This window comes from Mandrillus leucophaeus, unplaced genomic scaffold (genome assembly GCF_000951045.1).
Source record: "Mandrillus leucophaeus isolate KB7577 unplaced genomic scaffold, Mleu.le_1.0 Scaffold754, whole genome shotgun sequence".
NCBI lineage: Eukaryota > Metazoa > Chordata > Mammalia > Primates > Cercopithecidae > Mandrillus > Mandrillus leucophaeus.
The window spans coordinates 1,256,285-1,266,020 of record NW_012108186.1 but is presented as its reverse complement, the minus strand read 5'-3'; positions in this window follow the sequence as shown (position 1 = coordinate 1,266,020).

Below are 9,736 nucleotides of genomic sequence, written 5' to 3'. Positions count from 1 at the left end.
AAATACCATTTGGCCCAGTGATCCCATTACTGGGTATATACCCAAAGGATTATAAATCATGCTTCTGTAAAGACACATGCACATGTATGTTTATTGCTGCACTATTCACAATAGCAAAGACTTGGAACCAACCCAAATGTCCATCAATGAAAGACTGGATTAAGAAAATGTGGCACATATACCCCATGGAATACTATGCAGCCAGGAAAAAGGATGAGTGCATGTCATCCTTTGTAGGGACATGGATGAAGCTGGAAATCATCATTCTGAGCAAACTATCCCAAGGACAGAAAACCAAACACCACATGTTCTCACTCATAGGTGGGAACTGAACAATGAGAACACTTGAACACAGGGTGAGGGAACATCACACACTGGGGCCTGTCATGGGTAGGGGGAAGGGGAGGGATAGCATTATACCAAAAACAGCTTGGTAGGGGAGACCCTAACCCAGCAACGCTAGAGGAATTAAAGATACACACACAGAAATACAGAGGTATGAAGTGGGAAACCAGGGGTCTCACAGCCTTCAGAGCTGAGAGCCCCGAACAGAGATTTACCCTCATATTTATTAACAGCAAACCAGTCATTAGCATTGTTTCCATAGACATTAAATTAACTAAAAGTATCCCTTATGGGAAACGAAGGGATGGGCTGAATTAAAGGAATAGGTTGGGTTAGTTAACTGCAACAGGAACATGCCCTTAAGGCACAGATCACTCATGCTATTGCTTGTGGCTTAAGAATGCCTTTAAGCAGTTTTCCGCCCTGGCAGGCCAGGTGTGACTTGCCCTCATTCCCATAAATCCACAACCTTCCAGTGTGGGCGTTAGGGTCATTTTGAACATGTTACAGTGCTGCAGAGATTTTATTCAAGGCCAGTCTTGGGGCCAATTTATGGCCAGATTTTGGGGGGCTTGCTCCCAACAACATTCGGAGATATACCTAATGTAAATGACGAGTTAATGGGTACTACCATGGCACATGTATACATATGTAACAAACCTGCACATTGTGTACATGTACCCTAGAACTTAAAGTATGTATATAAAAAAAAAGCATCAAAGAGGGACTTATTGTTGAGTGTTCTCATTGGAACATGAAACCCCCAGTGAACAAAAGATGAGCGTTTAGTTAGTTTTCATTCTACAGAAATAGTCTGTGAGTGAAAAACATTCAAAACACTAGCAGAGTCATTATGAACAGATAAAAGAGACTGCAAGGAACTATTAAATAAGTTTTCACTCAGAAGAGGCTCACAGGCCCACATGACCATAAAAATCAGGTAAGACACAGGTAATAAATTTTTTCTAGAAGCTGACTTCCTCTATCACTACCACCCTGCTCTAAGCCACCATCATCTCTCACCAGGATTACTGGAATAGCTCCAAAACTCCCTAAAAATAACTTCCTAACACCCTTCTAGTAGTTCAACGAAACTGCCAGCATGACCAAATTCACCTGTCTGCAGGCTCTCATCTCCCTTTCAGTACATGCTAATGTCTCTGTTATGATCTAGCTGGCCCTACATGGCCTGGCCCACCACCGTTCTGAGTTCATCTCCTACTACCTTCCAGTTCACTCACCGCACTCTGGCCTCCTTGCTCCTGCCTCTGGGCCTTTTACCTGTGTTTCACTGGGCCTGCAAAGCTCTTCTCTTCGCTCTGTGTTTGCTCCCTTTTCTCCTTCAGATCCCTGTTGGAATGCCCTCTTATCACAGGGCCTTCTCTTATACACCATCCCAGAATGCTCTATCCTTCTATTGTTTTCTTCTTTTGAAATATCACTTAATCAAAACAATTAGGTTTTTTCTTTTTAATATTAGAAGGGATAATTTCTGTGTGTATTGAATGAAGGATCCTAATTTGATCTTCCTAAGTGTCAGTGAATCACCATGTTGTTCTGCTCCCAAGTTTACCTAGATGATTGGAACCTGGGTTTTATATCCCAGCTACCAAAACTTACCAAGGAGCACTTACTAATATCTCACAATGGCTGAAATTAATTGTCCCTTGTAAGGCTCTGTGCTTTCCCTAGCTTCTATTAAAAAAAAATTGTGGCCGGGAGCAGTGGCTCATGCATGTAATCCCAACACTTTGGGAGGCTGAGGGGGGTGGATCATGAGGTCAAGAGCTCGTGATCATCCTGTCCAACATGGTGAAACCCCGTCTCTACTAAAAATACAAAAATTAGCTGGCCATGGTGGCACGTACCTGTAGTTCCAGCTACTTGGGAGGCTGAGGCAGGAGAATCGCTTGAATTTAGGAGGCGGAGGTTACAGTGAGCCGAGATCGCGCTACTGCACTCCAGCCTGGCAACAGAGTGAGACTCCCTCTCAAAAAAAAAAAAAAAAAAAAAAGTTATTTTTCTGTCTCTGTGGTCCCACAAGAATATAAACTCCACTAGGGCAGAGACATTTTCTTCATTGCAATATCTCAATCATCCAGAACAGTGTCTGGCATTTTGTAGACAGTAATATTTTGTTGAATGAATAAATGAATGATCATATTAATAACCATATACTCCAATCCAATACCAGCTTCAGTGTACCTATCTTGAATTTAAAGACTCATGATGAATCAATCACTTCAAAAATTACCACTGTTTCTCATTCATTCATTCTTTTTACAAAATATTTTTTATTACCTACAATGTGTTAAGACTTTTATAAGCACTGGAGATACAATAGTAAGCAAAACAGCTAAATTTATGCCATAAAATGTATATTCTACTGGAAAAAAAACAGACAATACATAAAAAAGAATATATATTATAATGCTGGGTAGTGATAAGAACTATGAAGAAAAATGAGGGAGGATAAGGGGTTAAATATTCTCCAGGGGTGCTATTTGAGAAGACATGGTGAGGGAAGCCCTTTCTGAGGAGGGGGCATTTGAGTAGAGCCCTGAGTGACATGTGAGAGTGAGCCAAGAGAGGATCTGGGGAAGAACTGCCAGATGAAAACTATGGGATATACCAGGTGGGCGGGGAGGCTGGCATATTGAAGCACAAAAAAGGCCAGGGTCATAGGAGCAGAGGCCCAGAAAGGGTGAGAGGAGAGGGCGGCCAGGAGCAGATTTTCTAGGATCCTTGGATACTATTCTCAGTGTGCTGGGAAGGCATTCAAGAGTTCTCAGCAGGGGAGTAACTAGATCTGACTTATCTTTTACAAAAAAGGCTCACTCTGACTGTTGTGTAGTTTGAAAGAGGGTAAGTGCAGAAGCTAGAAAAAGCACAGAGCCTTACAATGGATAATTAGTCTTAGCAGTTGTAAGTTATTACTAGGAGCTCCTTGGTAATATTTAGGAGTTAGGATATGAAACCCAGGTGGCCAATTACCCAGGTAAATATGGGAGCAGAAGACCATGGTGATTTGATCCTCTAAGCCTCACCATCACAGTCATTTAGGCAGCTCAAATTAGAAGTCCAGGATTCAAAACACCCATGGCTTATTATCCCTAATATTGAAAAAGGAGACTAAAAACCCATAGCAAGAAATGCAGTATTTTTCAATCCTTCAACTACAAAAAGAGAAAAATTGGATCAGCAGAAGCAACACATGAAAGTAACCACCCAGGTCCACCCATTCCCTAGGGAAATATGTGGCCAGATTGGCTCCATTAGTCATATATAATCACCTAAATAAGACATTCATGGAGGATGTCACCCTTTACCCCAAAGGAGCAGTTAGATGAGTAACAGCATTGGTCGCTACAGAAATCCATTTTTTCTTTCACTGTCCTAATGTACAGTTTTCTTCTTTCTCTTTACTATTTCCTCTGTTAAATATAAGTGTCTGAGGTTGTTTTAAAATAATAAAAAAAAAAAACCATGAAACTCTGCTTCAACTATTGTAATTTATTCCCCCACAGTTAAACATCTGGTATTTTAAATCTATGTCATTTATTTACTTGTGGCATAATCATATTGACTGTGACCTAGAGAGGAACAGAGAAATTAATGAAATGCAGAAGTACCATAGACTCACCAGACCATGACTACTGAAAGGGGTGGTGTTTATGTTTTTGCCCAAATTATGATTTGAAGCCTCTACCTGGCTGAAATTCCATGTAGTATCCCCTCTTCAAGTGTTTCTGATTATTTCTAGAAGGGCTTGTTGATCTCTTAAGACTGGAATGCATATTTTAGTAATAGGCTTCCTTGCTTCTGGGAAACTCATTCCCTGTGGATAGGGGGGTACAGGGGAGTATAGCACAACAATTACAAGCTCAGGTTCCGAATTCAGACTCCCTGGCTTTGAATTCTAGTTTTCTCACTTATAGTTATATGGCACTTCACAAGTTACTTAATCTCTGTATCTGTTTCCTAATTTATAAAGCAGAAATAATACTACCTCCCTACCTCCTAGTAATTACCACCTCATTGTAATATTATGAGGAATAGTTGAGATACAAGCTGAGTATCCCTAACCTGAAATGCTTGGAAGCAGAAGTGTTTCAAATTTGGAAGGTTTTTTTTGAATTTTGGGATATTTGCATTATTTTAACCAGTTCAGCATCCCAAATTCAAAAATCAGAAATTTGAAATGTTCCAGTGAGCATTTCCTTTGAGCTTGGAGCTCAAAAAGTTTCAGAGTTTGGAGCATTTCAGATTTCAGGTTTCCAGATTGGGGTACTCAAAACCTATATCTATAAAACTTGTACAACAGTGTTTGACATCTGAAAAATGATGGGCTAATATTGTCAGTCATTACTATTGTGTCAGGGAAGGCAGATGATTTCTGCCTCTTACTCCTGTTGATGGTGCCATTTTGAGAATGACAATGTCTAGGCCAAGTATCCTGTATCCAGGTGTTCCCAAAGCTACCCTTGGTTAGTGTTAAATTCCGGACAGAGGCAGGAAGATGAACTGTCCTTTAAACTCTTGGTCAGGTCTTGCCTCCTGGGCCCCAAACAGAACTACTTGGATCTATCATCTTATCAAGTTTCTGGCCAGTGGTGAACGGTTCTGTTTGTTTCTAATTCTCTCCTCCGTTTATGAGAATTCAAATCCAAACCTTGTGCCTAGACAGGTAGGGGAGTTGTTTTCAGCCTAACCGCTGTTCCCGCAGAGAACAGATCTCGTATTATCCTCTTCTTTCTCCTATTGGTTTTTACTTTTAGCTAAAACCCTCCCCCTTCCCTTAATTGGTAAACCAATGCTTTTGTGCACAACCTTAGAACATGCAGAAGGAATGAGGGAGAGGAATATTTTCTACACTGTCAGTGTCTGGGTCTAGTTCAGCCAGGTAAATATGCCCTATTATCGATGTTGGAGTTTTATCTCCCTTGTGGAGTCAGATTTAGATGGCCCATGGTTATCTGATTTAAAAGGTATAAAGTGTTCATTAGAGAAGGCCAAATGTACATTTAAAAACATTAAGGCCAAGTATGTATGGCTCAAGTGCAATAAGAATTCTATTTCTTGCTCATGTAACAGTCCGAGGTAGATGTAACTGTTGGGCATGTCACCTCCACTCAGTAATTCAGGCAATGATCTAGGTTTCTTTCCTTTTGAGGCTCTAGACTTCTCTATCGTTTAGATCTACCTCTCTAAAGAGAAAATGTAAGCCTGCTTCTCTTAACACAAAACAGCATGCTTCTCTTCAACACATAGTCCACTATGAGTTAGTCACATCTACCTGCATGGTCTGCCAAAGGCATTCTCTGTGAAAGGGAAAACATCTTTCAGTGGGCATACAGTTATCTCCACATATAGAAAAAACAATTCTGTATTTTATCAGAGTCAAATAATCAAAATGCGTTAACTTTTCATTCAACCTCAGAGCTGGTTTACTGAAAATTAAAATCCACTAGTGAGTGATCAGGCAAAACTAAATTTTTTAAAGGATAACTTTAATCAGTATATTCATTCCTCCTGCCACATTCTCCACAAGGAATTGTAATTTAAATAAAAGAAAATATTTGCTGACAACAATTATTAAGTCCTCCTTCCAGAAATCAAATCTAGTAAAATTTCACCTTGATTCTAGAAGAAGTAAAGTAAAACGGGGGAACTGAACACCCTTCCACACAAATGTTTTTTAACCTTTTCCATTATTCAGCTAAGGACTCACATTAAATCTCTGGCAAGTTTGAGAAGGTGGTAAATATCCTGACTTCATGGTACTCATTAGCAATGTTTTAAAGACTACTTCAAACTTTAATAAGCTAATTCAATTCATGCTCAGGGAGTTGCTGGATTTCAATGTGCTAAACAAATACCCCTGACTCAGGCAGCATCTTTTTCTACATTACTAATGCATGACGCATGAGCTTTCCTAATACTGGTGCCACTGTGCAAACAGTACTGTCACTTAGAGCCACGTTCACCTTTTGTAAACAAATGATTCAATTAATAAACCTCACCAGGGAATAGTACTTTTGACTTAAAGGTTGCCTTTCTAAGATTGCTTTATAAAACAGTCTTCTCGTTCCTGGAGCTTATGACCTACGTGCATTTCAGGATTTGCTAATGAACTGCTCAGCTGCTGAGTTGAGTAAATACAAAAGGCCATTTCTCTTTGCTCTTTTTACACCTTTTAATTGGAACAAGTATGTTTTTGGTCTGATTCATACTACTTTCATGTGCTAGAAACTTGTGTGCATAAAAATTTGGTTGAAATTCTACAGGTGGTAGGGGTCACATTTTTTTAACGTAATTGTTTTAATTCTACAGGACGAGGATTAATAGATCATGAGTGACATGATGGATTTGTCTGAAAATTACATTCCAACCTAAGTGAGTTTTAGCTCCCATAATGTGTCTGTTCATGTTTCTAAAGCAATTATTTTCCAAGTAGAATGCACAAGGTGGCCCAAGGGCGTTAAGAGAGATTGTATTAGTCAAGACTCTTTCTGGCTGCAAGTGATAGAAACACTTCTCAAAATGGATTAAACAAAAAATGGAATGTATATGCTCACGTATATGAAATATCTAAGGTTGAGCTGATTTCAGGCAAGGCTGGTGTATTACTGGGCGTCTCAACAGGAAACAGCTGGCATGCTTATATTAAAATAACCAGAACAGTTTACATATACAAGGAACGTTGTGAAGATATGAGAGTAGTGAATGAAAATGAGCTAGAACAGTAACGCAGGGTTAGCAGAAGAATGGTTACCACCTATAAGCCCAATGATATGAGAGGAAGAAGTTACCAGAACCTCAAAAGAGCCTGACAGAGCCAGCCTGAGACAACCCTATAGAGAGACCCAGAGGATTAAATCCCTCACCTCACCTCTGCTGTGGCTCCCCAGTGCCCAACCCCATCTGAAAACCAGAGAAGCACTCTATGTGGTCTCCACAGGTCAGCCTGCTGGGTTGAACTTCCGGGGAGAAAGGTGCAGAGTGGTTCTGTTCCACACAGGTAGGTATGATACCCTCAGGACTGGGCTGCCATCTCCTGGATCTTTTCTGTTCTCTCTTGGCATTACTAGTAGACATGCTTTCTTTCCCCTCATAGTGACAAGAAGATCACCAGCAGCTCCGTGACTAACTCCTAATAGCCTAGCTACTCTGAGAGCGTTTCTTTGTCCTAACAGTTGAATGGAAGTCGCGAGTCCCCAGATTAGCTCAAAAATCCTTCCCTGAACCAATCACTGAAGGCATGAAGTAGAATACACTCAAAAGCCAGCTTTGATTATGTGCCAAACTCTGGAGTTGGAATGGATTCAACCATAACTGAACCAAATGAATCAAGTTAGAGAAGACTGGCGCCTCAAAACGAAAGATAGGGTATTATCATCAGAAGAAAGAGAAGCTGATGCTGGACAGGTGGATCCACTGAATATACACCTCTTCAGAGATAAAAGCTGGAAGTAGTGTGTGAGCAAATCCTCTCCTGGCACCCATTAAGCACAATAGTTTCTTTGCCAAGATGCATCCCGAGAAATGTTTTTCCTTGGGGTACATCCACTAGAGAATCTGAATACCTAGTTTTTTTGTTTGTTTGTTTCTTTGTTTAATCTTTTCTGAGATGCTGATTCTATCAGTTCAATTCTTTGTTACCTGTTCTTTTCATGGGTGGAAAACAGCCCTCTTCTCCTCTCAGAGGCATATGAATGAGGATGGATGATATTGTTTTGGAATTCTTAAAATGGAGCCCTTAGAATTCTAGGAAATTTAGTTATAGACCTTATGGTTCTTGTGAACACTTACAATTATATAGAAAATAAACATTTTCATTTTTAAAGGGTAAGAATCCGTAGCTTTTCTTAGATTTTCAGAAGGTGATCCCAAAATAGCTAATACCCTTTGCTGGCTCATGCCCTTTCATGAACAAATATTCTTTGTGATGACTCAGTTCCTACAGAGAACAGCTAGGAGAATGATTCATCAAGGTCTGAGTTCAAGAGAATCCAAATCATTGTTGTAAGCAGAAAAAACTACTGTGTGAAGAGATAATCATGGTCTATAAACAAGGAATAGAATATTCAATTTTAAAAGTCCATATAAATAAATCATTAAAATGATGCCCCTAAAAGCTACAGTGCTTTTATTAATTAACTTCATAATGAAGTCATCGTAAGTGTCTAGGGTTAATGCTATTTTAAATAGCAAAATATATTTCTCTTCCATATTTCTGTGCCTGTAAATAATAGCTACTATATACTGCTGCCTACAGCCACACAAATATTTACTTCTTATCATAGCCTTATTGTCCTATGTGTTCATAATATGTTAAACTAGATAATCTGGTCAACTAACAACCCAGAGGCTAAGTGACACAATTATGTACATGTGGCCAGCTCCAAGCTCACTGTTGTAACGCTTCACAGGAATAGAACTAAGATTTAAGACCCAGGCAGATGTAGGGGCACAGCAAATAAACCTTGCCTCTCTGACTTCATTGAACTTTTGGGAGAAGTAAGAGACAGAAACCCAGGAGAAGGAGGCCAACCAGGATGGTACCGGGGGTAGGACTGGTATAAGAGAAGTACATAAGCCACTTATGTGTAAGTGATGTTATTTCCTCCCAGAAATGTTAGAAGCATGTATTAGCTTGCTAGAGCTGCTGTAACAAAGTACCAAAATTGAGTGACTTAAACAACAGAGATGTATTTTCCCAAGGTTCTAAAGGCTAGAGGTCTGAGATCAGGATGTTAGCAGGGTTGGTTCCTTCTGAGGCTGTGAGGGAGGATCTGCTTCATGCCATTCTCTGAGCTTCTGGTGGCTTGCTGGCAATCTTTGATGTTTCTTGGCTTATAGAAGCATCACCTTCATCTCTGTCTTTGTCTGCACATGCATGTTCTCCCTATTCACATGTCTTCCTCTGTGCTCAAATTTCCCCTTTTTATAAAGACACCATGCATATTAGACAATGGGGACCATCATACTCTAGTAAAACCTCATCTTAACTGAACTAATTGCTTCTACAATGACTCTATTTCCGAGTAAGTGCACATTATGAAGTGTTAGGAGTTAGGACTTCAACAGATGAATTCAACCCATAGCAAGGCATTACCCTTCAAACACCCAAATTCAGGTATATAACACTAACTAACAACATTGTTAATATCAGCTCAGATTAAATATGTTTGGGAGAGTGAAGGTAGCCAGGCAGCTGCAGAAATTAGGAAGGATTAAATATAACTTACTTAAAGGGACAGGAAGTTTTATGGATAATTTGTGGATTGATTAAAACACAGAATCTTCCTCTGCTCATGTTTGCTGCATGCCACCTATGTTGCTTTTCTCGTTTTTTTCTGTCCTTTTTCTTTTGGGGGTTATGATTTTG